This window comes from Mastacembelus armatus, unplaced genomic scaffold, assembly GCF_900324485.2.
Source record: "Mastacembelus armatus unplaced genomic scaffold, fMasArm1.2, whole genome shotgun sequence".
NCBI classification, from domain to species: domain Eukaryota; kingdom Metazoa; phylum Chordata; class Actinopteri; order Synbranchiformes; family Mastacembelidae; genus Mastacembelus; species Mastacembelus armatus.
Window position 1 is genome coordinate 711,207 of NW_022872940.1, and position 17,508 is coordinate 728,714.

At 38.1% G+C, this 17,508-nt stretch overlaps 1 long non-coding RNA gene and 1 pseudogene across 1 annotated transcript; both read left to right on the top strand.

The window, feature by feature from the left end:
* The window catches only part of LOC113143885 (zinc finger protein 208-like), a 905,597-nt pseudogene that overhangs the window by 511,071 nt on the left and 377,018 nt on the right, over nucleotides 1-17,508 (top strand).
* LOC113143913 (uncharacterized) lies at nucleotides 12,369-15,878 on the top strand. The gene is made up of 5 exons (XR_003297096.1): nucleotides 12,369-12,485; nucleotides 13,590-13,727; nucleotides 14,078-14,150; nucleotides 14,273-14,341; nucleotides 14,425-15,878. It is a non-coding gene; the product is annotated as an uncharacterized LOC113143913 (long non-coding RNA).

Here is a 17,508-nt window from a genome sequence, read left to right on the forward strand (position 1 = left end):
GAGATGAAGGATTTCCTCTACCCTTCAGTCCTGCAGCTCAGTGAGGTGAGTTGTTCACTGTAGCTGCTTCTCTGCTCCTTCAGGATGAAGGGGATGGTCATTGTATTTCAGGATTGTCTCTACCTTTTTCCTGTGTGCATCTCTCCACCACAGCCTCCAAAGAGTTCAGACTCATTCATCAGAATGTAAATGTGATTGGTTTAATAACTGAAATGTAAAGGAAGTTCAAGAAATAGTTAATTGATTATTAGCCTATTTATTCTACAGTTGTGTGAAAAAGTGTTGTCCCCCTTCCTGATTTCACACTTTGTTTCAGATCATCAACCAAATTTAAATATTAGTCAAAGATAACACAAGTAAACACATCATGCAGTTTTTAAATGGTTTTTATTATTACGGGAAAAGAAAATCCAAAACTACATGGCCCTGTGTGAAAAAGTGTTTGCCCCCCCCCTGTTAAAACATAACTGTGCTTTATCACACCTGAGTTCAATTCCTCTAGCCACACCCAGGCCTGATTACTGCCACACCTGATCGCAATCAAGAAATCACTTAAATAGGACCTGCCTGACAAAGTGAAGTAGACCAAAAGATCCTCAGAAGCTAGACATCATGCTGAGATCCAAAGAAATTCAAAAACAAATGAGAAAGAAAGTATTTGAGATCTATCAGTCTGGAAAAGGTTATAAAGCCATTTCTAAAGCTTTGGGACTGCAGCGAGCCACAGTGAGAGCCATTATCTACAAATGGCAAAAACATGGAAGAGTGGAGAACCTTCCCAGGAGTGGCTGGTTGACCAAAATTACCCCAAGAGCGCAGCCACGACTCATCCAAGAGGTCACAAAAGACCCCACAACAACATCCAAAGAACTGCAGGCCTCAGTTGCCTCAGTTAAGGTCACTGTTCATGACTCCACCATAAGAAAGAGACTGGGCAAAAATGGTCTGCATGGCAGAGTTCCAAGACGAAAACCGCTGCTGAGCAAAAAGAACATAAAGGCTCATCCCAGTTTTGCCAGAAAACATCTTGATGATCCCCAAGACTTCTGGGAAAATACTCTGTGGACTGACGACTGTCCCATTACGTCTGGTGTAAAAGTAACACCACATTTCAGAAAAAGAACATCATACCAACAGTAAAATATGGTGGTGGTAGTGTGATGGTCTGGGGCTGTTTTGCTGCTTCAGGACCTGGAAGACTTGTTGTGATAAATGGAACCATGAATTTTGTCTACCAAAAAATCCTGAAGGAGAATGTCCGGCCATCTGTTCGTGACCTCAGGCTGAAGCGAACTTGGGTTCTGCAGCAGGACAATGATCCAAAACACACCAGCAAGTCCACCTCTGAGTGGCTGAAGAAAAACAAAATGAAGACCTTGGAGTGGCCTAGTCAAAGTCCTGACCTGAATCCGATTGAGATGCTGAGGCATGACTTTAAAAAGGCAGTTCATGCTCAAAAACCCTCCAATGTGGCTGAATTACAACAATTCTGCAAAGATGAGTGGCCAAAATTCCTCCACAGCGCTGGAACAGACTCATTGCAAGTTATCACAAACGCTTGATTGCAGTTGTTGCTGCTAAGGGCGGCCCAACCAGTTATTAGGTTTAGGGGGCAAACACTGTTTCACACAGGGCCATGTAGTTTTGGATTTTCTTTTTCCTTAATAATAAAAACCTTAATTTAAAAACTGCATGATGTGTTTACTTGTGTTATCTTTGACCAATATTTAAATTAGTTTGATGATCTGAAACAATGTCTGACAAACATGCAAAAAAATAAGAAATCAGGAAGGGGGCCAACACTTTTTCACAGTTACAGTTACAGTTGCCTACATGTGTGGATAGTGTACTGAAATATTGTAAAAACAAACCGAGACCCACTCGTAATTTCTTTTCTCCCTCACAGATGGACGTTTATTTTTTATAGGAAAGCAGGTTCAGGTGAGACAGTGCGACAGCCTATAAGAACATAACCCCAGTGCATTGAGCAGCAATGATGAATTCTCTGTTGGGTTGTTGCCTTCGGTTTTTGGATGACAGCACAAAAAGGAGGATGGAGATAGAGAAGAGGAGAGAAAGATGAACCAGGTGAAAATGCAGATGATCAGGAACATGTAGTTACTAAGCACCCTATTTGCCAATTTATTGCAGCCAAACTCTGATATTTTGAGGTGCTGTTTAGTGAAGTCCTAACATTATGTAAGCAGCGTGTTTATATGTTATTAAAAATAATTTCTTCCCAACCTTTTGCATTTATTTAACTCATAAATAGGCCTACTGTGTTTATTTGCTTATTTGAGTATTTTATACTTGATTACAGTATGTTTGTATGTGATTGTCAGTGCACAGAGAGAGAGAGAGATGGAAGGAAAGGGAGAGAACAGACTGAAACTTATTAAACTTTCATCCTCAGAACAGTTATAACTCATTTGAGAGCCTCACTCTTAGTCTCTCACATACAAACTGGAAAACACAAAAACCAGTTCTACTTGTCATTTTGTACCGTCCACCTGTTCCTTACTCAGAGTTTTTAACTGAATTCCCTGACTTCCTGTCTGATCTAGTGCTTAGATCAGATAAAGTCATTATAGTGGGAGATTTTAACATTCATGTAGATGTTGAAAATAACAGCCTCAGCACTGCATTTAATTCTATATTAGATTCAATTGGTTTCACTCAAAACGTTAATAAACCCACCCACTGTTTCAATCACACCCTTGATCTTGTTCTGACCTATGGCGTCGAAATTGAACATCTAATAATTTTCCCCCCAAATCCTGTTTTGTCAGATCATTCTTTAATAACTTTTGAATTTAAAATGATGGATCATGCAGCGTCTGGAAGAAAATTCCACTACAGCAGATGTTTATCCGACAACGCTGTTAATAAATTTAAGAAAATGATTCCATCTTTATTTACATCTATGCCAAGTATAAACATAATGGAGGGCAGCTGCCTTAATCCTACTCCCTACCAAATTGATCATGTTGTTGACAGCGCTGTAACCTCACTGCGTGAAGCGCTTGATTCTGTGGCCCCTCTGAAAAAGAAGTTAGTGAATCAGAGAAGACTAGCCCCATGGTATAATTTACATGTTCGTACCTTAAAGCAGGCATCACGAAGGCTGGAAAGGAAGTGGCGTTCCACAAACTTAGAGGAAATTTTTCTAGCCTTGAAAAACAGTCTATTAACATATAAAAGAGCTCTCTGTAAAGCCAGAACTTGATCCAGGAGTCTTGGCTAATTATAGACCAATATCCAACCTACCATTCATTTTTGTTATGTGGTGTAGGGTGCGGTGATGAAGGAGGTAGGACCCAAATGCAGGACACAAAAGAGTTTTTATTTACGCCTGGATCTCCCAGGGCTTAGGCACAAAATATACAGTGGGTACGGAAAGTATTCAGACCCCTTTAAATTTTTAATTGTGCTGAATACTTATGACCATGTGATATTTCAGTTTTTCTTTTTTAATACATTTGCAAAAATTTCTACATTTCTAGAAATCCTTCCTTCAATTGCAACCAGTCGTCCTGTCCCTGCAGCTGAAAAACACCCCCACAACATGATGCTCCCACCACCATGTTTCACTGTAGGGATTGTATTGGGCAGGTGATGAGCAGTGCCTGGTTTTCTCCACACATACCGCTTAGAATTAACGCCAAAAAGTTCAATCTTGGTCTCATCAGACCAGAGAATCTTATTTCTCATAGTCTGGGAGTCCTTCATGTGTTTTTTGGCAAACTCTATGCAGGCTTTCATGTGTCTTGCACTGAGGAGAGGCTTCCGTCGGGCCCCTCTGCCATAAAGCTCCGACTGGTGGAGGGCTGCAGTGATAGTTGACTTTGTGGAACTTTCTCCCATCTCCCTACTGCATCTCTGGAGCTCAGCCACAGTGATCTTTGGGTTCTTCTTTACCTCTCTCACCAAGGCTCTTCTCCCACGATTGCTCAGTTTGGCTGGACGGCCAGGTCTAGGACGAGTTCTGGTCGTCCCAAACTTTTTCCATTTGAGGATTATGGGGGCCACTGTGCTCTTAGGAACTTTGAGTGCTGCAGAAATTCTTTTGTAACCTTGGCCAGATCTGTGCCTTGCCACAATTCTGTCTCTGAGCTCCTTGGGCAGTTCCTTCGACCTCATGATTCTCATTTGCTCTGACATGCACTGTGAGCTGTAAGGTCTTATATAGACAGGTGTGTGCCTTTCCTAATCCAGTCCAATCAGTTTAATTAAACACAGCTGGACTCCAATGAAGGAGCAGAACCATCTCAAGGAGGATCAGAAGAAATGGACAGCATGTGAGTTAAATATGAGTGTCACTGCAAAGGGTCTGAATACTTATGACCATGTGATATTTCAGTTTTTCTTTTTTAATAAATTTGCAAAAATTTCTACATTTCTGTTTTTTTCTGTCAAGATGGGGTGCTGAGTGTACATTAATGAGAAATAACATGAACTTTTTTGATTTTGGCAAATGGCTGCAATGACACAAAGAGTGAAACATTTAAAGGGGTCTGAATACTTTCCGTACCCACTGTATATCAATAGTGTCCAAGTCATGTAACCTGTTAGGTAAAAATTTATTCCAAAATATTTTCTCAGGTTGTTCTCTGGACTGAACTGCTTAAATTTCTAATCATTTTGACTGGTAGTCTAAAATAATCATTTTGAAGAATGATTGAACCTGCAACAAGAAGAATTTTGTGTATTACACAGTCATCCACTTTCAGCTCCTCACAAGGACGCTGATACACCTCACCAACTGGTAGGCACAATTAATCCTGTACAATTGTGTTTTTAGAAGCAACTCACTGATAACTTATTTCCCAAGGCAATACTCCTATCTAAATAATTTGATTCAGTTCATACTTACCTTTGTGTTGTTCAGGCTAGGATTCACAGTATTACCACTAAGATAACTAACAGGATAACATAACTCGTTGGTTGCTGTTGGGATATGGAGGCCTCCTGACACTATTAGAGTCATGATGCCTACTGTGTTTGCCAAATATTTTAACACCCAAGTCATTATTAACTGTACAAAGATAAGGTGTCAGATGCCTTCGTCTTTACTCTCACAGAGTCACATATTTTCCCAGTATAAATCCGACATTAGGGAGAATGGTAGGTGTGTCACTGCATGGTACTCTTATCCTCTTGTCCTCATATTTCAGGTCAGTGATCAACAGTTGACCCTGTACCTGCCAGTATTATGAGTGGCCACATAATTGTTCACCTGAGGACACTTTATCTCAGCTAATCCAAAATGGTGGCTGTGCACATGGATCACAATCAAACCATCTACTGAAGCACCAAGCAATGGGGCATTAGAATAACTAGGCCAAAAGGCGCACAGTTCATTCTGCAGTACTTCATTGCTACATCAAACCAAATGTGTCAGTCTTCTTGTGTCAGCAGTCTATGGCTAGCCAATTTAACATTAAATAGGTGGACAGGATTCACATGTAAGATATCTGTAATATATTTCTGATTAGTCAAAACTGAAATAACTTAAGTTATTTGCAATGGCATTATAACTAATAAGAATTCCTTAATGATTGCAATGGGAAAACAATTTCTAAATGTCTACACTTGTTTTGCCTGTCGTTGTTATCTTTGCCTATCTTGCCTAAGGCTTTAATTACAGCCTTACTAGTTAAAGTGTGTTTTTAATGGATTTTTTTCATAATAATTTCTGTTAAAGATATCTTATATTTGGCACATTTAAAAGATATCTTAATTATCTTTTTAGGTGTTTCAATTAGAGATATCTGAATGTGGAATTATGTCTAGTTAAAATTACTGATATATGAAACTTGATTTTTAACTACTCAAATACATTGCAGATATCTAATAATAAATAAAGCTAATATATTACTAATCAATTTAATTGAAGATCTTAAATTTGAGTTCTGACTAGTCAGAATTCCTGTTCAGATAGCTTCAAAGATTTTAGGGATGTCTTGTAAAGGTTATGGGTAGTGTTTTAACTTCAGAATTTCAGCTATTCACAATTCCTGTTCTGATATTCAAAATGGCATCACAGATGCTATTATGCTGTGTTAGCATCTATTATTATTGCTCAAACTCATATTTCAGATATCTGTAATTATATTTTAACTAGACATAATTCAAATTTCTTAATAGTTTGACACTTCCAAAACCATAATTAGATATATAGTTATATATAAATGTGCAAAATTAAAGATATCTTTAATTAGAATTATGACTACTCAAAATTATACTATATCTTTATTTTGACTCAAAATGTAATTATAGATATCTGCATTACATGGATAGACTAGCATGTTCAAAGATGTTATCATCCAATAGCAGACCAAAGTAGCTCTAACTAGGAAGCAACTACCTTTAAGATGGGATGTTATTCCTGGTAAATGGATTTGGACTGAAGATTAGATTACTCGCAATAATGTTACGCTTTATTGTACATTTCATGTTACCATTATACAAGAGAGCTTTCTTTAAAATTCTGATAGTATTGTTTGTTTTTATTCACAATTGTATTGATAATGGGAACAGTGTAGACCCTAGAGCTGAGCTCGTGTTGTCAGCAATAATGCTGGTGTACCATTTGCACATTGAGCATCCTATGTCCTTCCATCCACTGTAGGTTGGCCTTCACGTTCACACTTGCTAAGTCCAAACTTCTAAATATGAGAGTCTGCACATATGAAGAAAAACGCATTAATTAGCCACAACATTAAAACCACTACCAGGTCAAATTAATAACATTTATCTCATTGCATGGAGAGAGAGGGGGCCTGTCTGGCCCGATCCTGTGGAGGAGCTACTGTAACAGAAATGGCTGTCTTACTGTCTGCCTACTGAGTGACTATAGCCACAGATTGTTTATGGTTCAACTTATCTGGGAAAGAAAACACATTGTGCCAAAACTGCCAAATATATCTTCAGGTAATCAGTGTGCTACAAAGATTTTCACTCTAGCATCTGAAAAAAGACTTCATGACATGCTCAGACTGCTAAGAAAGCAAAACTTACTATCAGTAATAAATGCTATGGTGACCAAAATATTACTCTGAACCTTGACGATACAGTGTCTTTCCCCTCACCCTAACTTGGCAAGGTCATGGTACTATCATCAATGTTGTTGAATTCATCCCCCCAGCAAACACCACCCCCTTTGCACCAGTGTTAAACACCCCTGGCCTTTTTTAGGGATAATGTTGTTACCCACATTTTCTTCATTCAAGTATGTACCTTTTAAAATGGAGCAAAAAATATCTCACTCTCTCTCTCTCTCTCTCTCTCTCTCTCTCTCTCTCTATATATATATATATATATATACATATATATTTATATATAATCATTTACAAGCCTCCCCAATGTTGTCAAAATTTTATTGATGATTTTACTGAGATGCTTTCAGCTGTCTTAATAGAGTTTAACTGTTTAGTTATTACAGGTGATTTTAATGTTCACGTAGACAAGGCTTGTGACAGAAATGCCAAAAAACTTTCTGCTGTCCTTGAAACCTACAGCCTTAGTCAACATGTTAGTGAGTAATAATTCAGCTAATTTCACTGATCAGTTCTCCCTCCAGTCCCTCCTGTGTAAATAACATGTATATACTGTAAATAGCTGAATAAATCTTAAAAAGACAACTGTGACTGGCATCATTAATGTTATTTCACACAGTAAATACGTCACTGAATCAGAGAACTCTTCCTCAGATTGTAGACTGATATCCTGTATTACTCATTAATTGATTGGTTGATCCACCATCAAAGGATCTGGTGCCCCAGATTATTAAGATGGTTTATGATATTGGTAATTCATAAACCAGACATAATAAACCTTCATGTTCAATACATGTATATATTTATTTGTGCTCAAACATGAAGGAAACATACTACACGTCTAAAAACACAACTGTAAAAGAAACAAATTTTCATAACACTTCTGTTTTCAGATTTGAACAATGTTCCCCTGATGTTTGCTTTGCTTTTCCATGCTTTGTCCCCCTAGGGTCCACTGTAATTTTGTGTGAAAGATAAATAATAAAAAGAAAACCATTCAATAAAAATCTGTAGTTGAGGCATGAGAAAATGACATGCCTAGCATAACCACAAACAAGGGGGAATTTTTGAAATATTTCGTAAATGATAAAAGATTCCATCACATTTGTGACATACTGTTCAAAACTTAGATAACTATCAAACCAAACACAGATTTCTGCTGTCAGGTTTAATGTGATATAAAAGAGACAAATAGACATCTGTTTTTCCAAATTCTGGAGAACAGCTAAAACCATAGTTTTACTTGAGTTAAGTGGCAAAAAGTTTTAAAGCATGTACAAAGAAAACAAATTTGGTCCCAGCACTGACCCCTGAGGGACACCATTCTTGCCCATTGGAAATGCTAACCTAAACTTGAATAACTTATGGAGATGCAAGACTTGATGCAAGAGAAGTATAAAAAATGCAAATTCTAATGCAGTATACCTGTTATTTCTTCCCTTTGCCTCAATCTGCCTAATGAAATTTTGTCACTGACTGTGTCACATGCAGTACTAAGATCTGGTAGAACAAGAACTGACCACATCCCAGTTTTAGAAGCCAGATGAATGTCATCACCTTAAAGGGTTAGGGTTACAGGAGGGCAGTCTCTGTGCTATAATGCTTATGAAAGCCAGATTGAAATTTAACAATATATATATTTGACAGTAAAAGCAGTTGGAAATTTTGGAAGATTTTGGAAATAAAATGTAGTTGGGTAAATAGGTCTGTAGTACTCAGGATTCATCTCAGTTTTTTTAGCAGAGGTTGTGTTCAAGCACATACCCATAAAATTAAAAAAGGACAAATAGCAGAAGAGTGTTCTGCTGATTTCTGTGTCTATAAGATTTACAGTCTTCTTCAAGCTGAAATTGTTTACTGGCTAACTTACTTTGGTCAATGTTTGCCACAACTTCGAATATTTTTAACATTTTCCCTTATCATGAATCAGTATGAGTCCAAGTGTGCCAACATCATCTGGAAATGAATGTAAAGAGATGACAGACGCAAGATAAACTGAGAGGGTTTTCTTTAACTGTGTGGCTTGAATAGCGAAGGCAGAATCTCCTTTTGAGACAAGGTCAAACCTTTGAGTAAGCTCAGAAGCAAGGACCATAGGTGGCACTTTGAATTATATGAAATCAGTCAGTTAGGCTAAAGGCCTAGGGAATTCATTGTCAATGACTGTTCTGACAAAAACAGAAGTAGATGTGTGCGTGTGTGTGTGAGTGTGTGTGTGTGCTGGGACTGGAGGAAAGCTTGTATAGACCCATTTTTTCTTATATTGACTAATTGTACCTGGTACATCAGACAGACTGGTAAACATGTGAAAATCCATAGCACTTAAGGTAATGGAGTTTATCACAGAGGTCATTTTGACCCCAAACATCAATATTGTGTAGTTCTTTGATTACAGACACAGAAAGCATCAATGTTGAGTCAGAATAAATATTCTACAAAATTTCAGTAACATTAGGAGAAGTCATAAAGCACCTTCTTCTTCTCCTCTGGGCTGCTCCCTTCAGGGGTCTCCACAGCAAATCATCTGCCTCCATTTAACCCTATCCTCTGTATCCTCCTCACCCACACCAACTATCCTCATGTCCTCCTTCACTACATCCAAGAACCTCCTCTTTGGTCTTCCTCTAGGCCTCCTTCCTGGCAGCTCTAACCTCAGCATCCTGTTACCAATGTATTCACTGTCCCTCCTCTGAACATGTCCAAACCATCTCAATCTGGCTTCCCTGGCTTTTTCTCCAAAACATCTAACATGAGCTGTCCCTCTGATGTCCTCATTCCTGATCCTATCCATCCTCGTCACTCCCAGAGAGAACCTCAACATCTTCACCTCTACTCCCTGTAACCTCACCGTTCTGCTTGCGTCACTCTCATTTACACACATGTACTCTGTTGTACTGTGGCTAACCTTCATTCCTTTCCTTTCCAGATCAAACCTCCACCTCTCTGGATTTTCCTCCACCTGCTCCCTGCTCTCACTACAGATGACAATGTCATCTGCAAACATCATGGTCCACAGAGATTCCTGTCTAACCTCATCTGTCAGCCTGTCCATCACCACAGCAAACAAGAAGGGGCTCAAAGCCGATCCTTGGTGCAGTCCTACCTCCACCTTGAACTCCTCTGTCACCCCTACAGCACACCTCACTACTGTCTTACAGCTCTCATACATGTCCTGCACAACTCGAACATACTTCTCTGCCACTCCAGACTTCCTCATACAAAACCACAGCTCCTCTCTCTGCACCCTGTCATACGCTTTTTCCAAATCTACAAAGACACAATGCAGCTCCTTCTGGCCTTCTCTGTACTTCTCCATCAGCATTCTCAAACCAAATATTGCATCTGTGGTTCTCTTTCTTGGCATGAAACCATACTGCTGCTCACAAATGCTCACTTCTGACCTCAGCCTAGCCTCCACTACTCTTTCCCATAACTTCACTGTGTGACTCGTCAGCTTTATTCCTCTGTAGTTTCCACAACTCTGCATGTCTCCCTTGTTCTTAAAGATGGGCACCAGTACACTTCTCCCCCATTCCTCAGGCAGCCTCTCACTCTCCAAGATCTTGTTAAGTGGCCCAGTCAGAAACTCTACTGCCACCTCTGCTAAACACTTCCATACCTCCACAGGTATGTCGTCAGGACCAACTGCCTTTCCACTCTTCATCCTCTTCAACGCCTTCCTCGCTTCATCCTTACTGATCTTTGCTACTTCCTGCTCCACAACAGTCACCTCTTCTACTCTGTGCTCTCTAACATTTTCCTCATTCATCAACTCTTCAAAGTTCCTTCCATCTTTCCATCACACTTGTGGCACCTGTCAACACATTTCCATCCCTGTCCTTGATCACCCTAACCTGCTGCACATCCTTCCCATCTCTGTCTCTCTGCCTCTCCAACCTGTACAAATCCACCTCTCCCTCCTTAGAGTCCAACCTATCATACTCCTCCCTGAAAGCCACACAACACTCTTCCTTTTTCAACTTCCACCACTTGGTCCTCTGCTCTGCCCTTGTCCTCTTCATCTTCCTCACCACCAGAGTCATCCTACACACCGCCATCCTATGCTGTCTGGCTACACTCTCCCCAGCCACTACTTTGCAGTCACTGATCTCTTTCAGGATGGAACGTCTGCACAAGATGTAATCAACTTGTGTGCTCCTGCCTCCACTCTTATATGTCAACCTATGCTCCTCCCTTTTCTGGAAAAATGTGTTCACTACAGCCATTTCCATCCTTTTTGAGAAGTCTACCACCATCTGTCCTTCTGCATTCCTGTCCTGCATACCAAACTTACCCATCACTTCCTCATCACCTCTGTTTCCCTCACCAACATGATATGACTCCTCCTAAAACATTAGATTGTCATTTTTAAATCTATGTTGGTGAACAGATGAATTAAACGAGGTAACACATGTTAATTAGTCTGCTTTAGATATATAGAGGTGTATTTCTGAACTTTAGACAGTCAGAGAGTTTCCCCGCTGATGTTCGTTATATTGCTGAGTCCAGTTCTGCTGGTGGTTTCCTTCGTTAAAGGGACTTCTGCCTCTCCACAGTCGCCAAGTGTTTGACCATGAGGGATTTGTTGGGCTTCTATCTAAAGTGCCTTGAGATGATTGTATTTAGATTTGGTGCTATGCAAATAAACTAAATTGAATTAAATTGAATTGAACTTGGCTTCAAGTCCTGACTCCAGCTCCATACTGAACATCCATGAATTAAAGGATAACTGTCAATTTTTTGTCTAACTCCAAATTCCATTAATTTCTCTGGAAACTGTACTTATGAAAAACAAATGCAGGACCTCAGCACAACTTTGTTAATGTCATTTAAATTTACACAGACTGCAGGAATGCACAAGCCACTATTAATACCCCACTAGTGTTAATAAACGATTTTCTCACTTTAGAAAAATGAGAAAATTAAGTGCAAACCACTGTGGGTTTCAAAACTTTCTCATCACAACCCAACGTCTGTTGAGTTTTTCTCCAGCAAATGGTTTATTACCATACGTCAGGTATTACTAAATGTTTGGCCAATATACACAATCGTTACATGTTTACCTTTTATAAACATTCCATAAACATTATTTTTCTGTGTTTTGTTTAGACAGTGTGAGGCTGAAGTGGTGAATGGAAACATTGACTTCACTTTTAATCCAAGGTGAATCTTTTTGCTTTTCCAGTGCACCCAGATTGTTTTAATTGAAGCGTGAGACTTGGCTGTTCTCCCTCCAGTCTGAAATTGCTCCTGCAGGTGTTTTGTGGGAGTGTCATCAAGATTAAAAAAAAGGCTTGGCATACAGTCAAAAATGTTCAGTATAAGAGAACCATTTTTTCCCCCTGTTGGCTTCAAATAACAAAGCACTGTGGACACAGCACTTGTGATTTCACTTTGGACAAGCTGAAGTCCAAACTGCAGCACAGGGTAAGTGTTGATAAAAGATGGTTAGGATGTTGTTGTTCTGTGTGTTTGTTTAGACCTGGTGTTCTACTTAGTCCAAAGAAAGAAGCTTCTTTAATGCTTCAGTATTAAGTCAGTATTAAGGCTGATTACTAACAAGGCAAAGTTGGACAACAAGCCTCAGAACTGTGTATGTGTAGATATATACTTAAAAAGAAACAAACATACAGAATATTGAACAAATTTACAACGTTTTATTTTTCTGTGTTTGTAGTTACATGTGAAAAGGCTTTCCGAGTTAAGGGGCCTGATATACTCTGCCTGTGAAAGCACCAGTGGGAAAATTGAGTTTGCATGAACAGAGGAACTTTAATCCCATTAAATCCTCACAGTTGAATTCTGAAACCACAGGAGGTGTTAACATTTGTTAAAAAGCCTGCAATCAATTTGCACTTTGGCAAAACTTAAGACTTTCCAAGAACATGTTAAGTGTAATGAGGTCTACAGATTTCACAATCATTTACAATCATTTACATTCCCACACTGGTCCTTCGTGTGTTAAACTCACTGCACACTGTTAATGTTTTCTAAGGTGTTTCTATAAATGATAAATCCTGCAAGCAGGAAATAAATGTCCTCTGACTTGAAGTTTAAAGGTAGCGGTAAAAACAAACATATTAGAAGCCTGAGAGACATTTTTGTCTACAGTATGTGCTGTTTTTACAGGACTGACATGAATGTTTGAATCACAAATTGAAACAACAAGCCTGTTTTGTTGTGCCTTGATTACTGATTAGTATTTGGAGGCAAGAAGGTAATGATTTACTCACCTAGAAGGAAGTCTTAGGAATGACGTAGAGTATGGAGTGGACGTGGGGGTTGGGGTGCTCAGAACATTGTATTCTGCAGTCTCACCACTAGATGCTGCTTAATCTTTCACATTTAACACACTGAACCTTTAAGTCCATTAAGCTGATAACACTGTTTTTCATGTCAAACGTGTTCATGTATCTGTGTTTTCACAGTGTGGTTATGCTACTGTCACTATATGATGTGACTAATACCTCCAACACTGAACCGCAGTAATGTGTGTTTCACTGACAGCTTTGTGTTGTGACACTTGTACAGGTTGTGTTTTAGTGTGAGACACAAAATGAAGTTCTGGGATGGAGATGAGCAGACAGTCAAGCCTGCAGCTTTCAGCTGCTCTGGAAATGCAGAGCGGCTCAACACGTCGGGCTTTAGCCGGCACCACCTCCCTGCAGAGTAATACCACTTTCAAAGTTCACATTTACACAGACAGTTTTTACTGCTAAATATGTAGTCAGAGAATGTGATTGTACGCCTCAAATTCATTTTTTAATTTATAAGACATTAATTGGAACCTACATGTAAAATAATATGTATGAAACCAACATACAGTCAATAAGACAAAATAAAATTAGATGAAAAAAATATGAAATAAAATAATTAAAAGGAAAATAAAAAAAGAAACATAAATGTTGGTGATGGCATGATATAAAAATTGAGATGGATATTTTCTAGTTAATATTAGAGTCTTCTACATTTATTACTTGAGACAAAGTTACAAACTTGAAATTTAAATTTTCTTTCAGTGATGACAAACCAATCAACACACGAAGAAGAACTGAACAATTTCAACTTCAACTTGCAAACTTCATTCACAAAGTAAGATCCCGTCTATATAATGTGTAGAAATATTTAAATGAAAAAAAACAGTCAAAATAAGTAATGAGTGTATGGCAACAAGTGCAGAAATCTCTCATGCTGAGCTCTAAATTTAATTGCAGACTTGTGTGTGTGCGGACAAGCAGTAATAGACACCCACCACATTTCTAGATTCCATGTTGCACCTTACAGTAAGTTCACTTCTCATTGTTCATATCAGACCTGGTTATGCTGCTCATTAATCAAACATAAATGGCGGTGATGTATTTCACAGGTTATGGTGCTGAACCTTAAAAAGAGTAAGTAGTCCTTGAGGCATGTCCCCTTGGTGGGAAGAATCAAGCTCAATGAATGTCTGAGGTGTCCAGACCAGGAGTCTCTTCTGCAATTTGGACACCGGCACTTGGCGTTGGGACCTTCATAGTAACACAGGGCTAAAAGACCTCTCCCATAATCATCATCAGAAGGACAGAGATTGTCCTCGATCTGGCAATTTAACTTCTGTCAGGGAGCAAATGTGTAACTGTTTATATTGCTAACTTCCTATCAGCAGGTGTAGAGTCTCAACTGAGCTCTTGTGACATATATGGATTTTTGAATACATTAATGAGAATGTAATTGTTTTGTTTTTCAGATTTTTCAAATTCAGACTTTGCTATTTTGTGTAGTTAACTATTAAAACCAATATCCGTTTGTTTTTAGTTTTACTTTACCAGTGCTTTTGTACAGAAATCCATTTTTTCCATTTTTTAATAAGCTATCAATTATGAGTCAATTATGACTTCGTAGAAGGCCAAACATATTCACAGAAATGGAATAAGGATGATGATGGACAGTGAGCGGCCCTGCCCCGCTGCAGCACTACACTGGGCACATATGGAGTGACACAGAGACTTGTATTGCAGGTTGTTCTGCATGTAAAAGTATATCCTTCCACAAGATGAAAATTTATGTCAGTAATAGTTGATATTAATTTCTGGAGACAATACTCCATCCATTAACAGCTACATTAAGCAGCAGCAAACATGGTTTCTTTTGTTACGCAGCTAAATTAAAATATCTGTGCTACAGCAAAAGCTAAAGTTACACAGCCATTACACAAGTTAAACACAGACTGTGACTGAACTTAGATTATTCATTAGGTCCTATAATACAACATATATATATATATATATATATATATATGATAGTGTTAAAATATTGATTTGTTAATATATTTTTGAGAACTTAATTTTAATTTGATAACTTAATGTACAGAAGAAACAACAAGTAGATTACATTGGTTTCTCTTAGTTCTATTGTATTTATCTCTATTGTTTTCAAGCCATCATGTTCTCTTTTAATACTTTTGTTTTAATCATGGGTTTGTGTCTAGGTTGTTTTTCCGTATGCATATATTGTTTGTATTTGTTTTGACCCCACTGACTTTCATGAGGTCTTGTTTTAGGAGCAATGGTGAATATGAAAAAAACTGTCTTGAAAGCTAAATTTGAGCCCGGCACTTAAGCAAGGAAGGTAGGAAGATACTGAGGTAATGAGCATGTTTTTTTATGACCTTTTAGGGTTCCCACCCTATACAATGAGAAAAACATTTGGGAATCTTCAGTGACGATGTGACCTATAAATGTTTGGTTTGGTGGTAGTCCCTGTGGGATGAAGCTGTCCTGTTATATTGATGTTATTACTACTATTACTATACTGCGATGAATAAAGTTTTAAAAATCTGAATTGAATCATGGTCACTTTGTCTACTTTTCTACTTTTTAAAAAACTGATAAAACATGACAGATGTATGAAGCATGAATAATATGTAATTAGAAATAGTAAGTGTTTTGTGGAATATTGTGCAGCCTGAGTTCCTCCAATTTAGACATTTGAATGTCCTTTGAGCTCATTTTCTCACTGGAAGATATAAGAAATAATTTCACTGTGGTGTGAGCGTGGTTGTCCTGAGGCTACTTAAGTTAATATATAGGTAAAGATTATATACAACTGTAAAATAATTTGCATACTGTTTAATTCTTGGCTGATCTCATTTGAATTTCAGAATATAATATTCCCATGAGATCATCATTTCCTGGTTTAATGCATTATTAGCAATAAATACCATAAATTAAAAAATGAAGCAATAAAGTGTGCCTGTTGTTGGCTCCTATGTAACCACTAAAATCAGTATAAATTCTTCTGGAAGCAGTTTAAAAAATATTCATGGGAACACACGGCTCACTACAGCCTTATTTTCCTGCTGCTATTCATTTTATCAACACAGCAACAAAATGCTCAATAATGAGCCTTAGTCCTCATCTCTATAGTTAAAACCTCTAATTTACTCAAGCTTTCATCACTTATTGTACTTCTTAACCCGGGAGGACAAAAGGTGTGTTGCATTGTCTACAAATTTACGACACGCCTTTTGTCCTCCTGGGCCAGATTTACCCATGCTGTTTTGACTGCTTATAAAGCACGAGGTATAATAGTTTTAGTACGATAGTTTTACCTTTTTAGTGAACTTCCAACATTAACATTAACATATATTTTACACTTATAGTAGGGAGCCATCCATGTCATTTTTTGTTAATTATATGGAAGAAAACCAAAGTTATCACATATTAACTAATGAAAATGGGTCGACAACAGGAGGGTGAGGTAGGTATTTATCCTCTTAGGCACAGAAAAGCCGCGTTCACATCCTGTTTAACAGGCTGTGTTCACCTCCTGTGTAACAAGAGGACCTACAGGAGCATACCATGCTTGAACAATAGCTTTCAGCTTTGAAACCAAAACTTTCACATTCACAATGTATTTTCAAACATTCAAATCCTAGTTTTCAGTGTTGCTGACTGTGACCCTATCTTCACCTCATACTTGTTAAATACTTTCTTACAAGGCTCAATTAACACAGCGAACACATAGGTGATTTTAAGTTACTGTTGTGTTTTCTGCCATGTTTCCTTTATTCTTGGCCACCACTTGGGGGTGCCATTCGTGATAATGTGGGTTACTGATTATTAAGGTTCCTACACAGCCCTATTACTACTGCTTAAACCATCTGAACCGTAACACTGTTTTGCAGATAACATTCACTTCATGTTTTGTAATGAACTTGTGCACTACTCCTTTGAGGAGTTATGTTGAGATGTATGTATTTATTCATTCCACATTTATTCATTGTTTATTTTTTGTTGAAGGGGTAAAACAAGGTTATTTTTTGTTGTTTACCTGCAATTAAATCACTTTCTTTTCCAGAGATATATAAACACAAGATTAGACAATGATATGTGAACATTTCTTAAAGAACTGAATATTTAATGGGTGTCCTAATTTTTTCACATGACTGAATTTAAGCCTACCTGCGTCA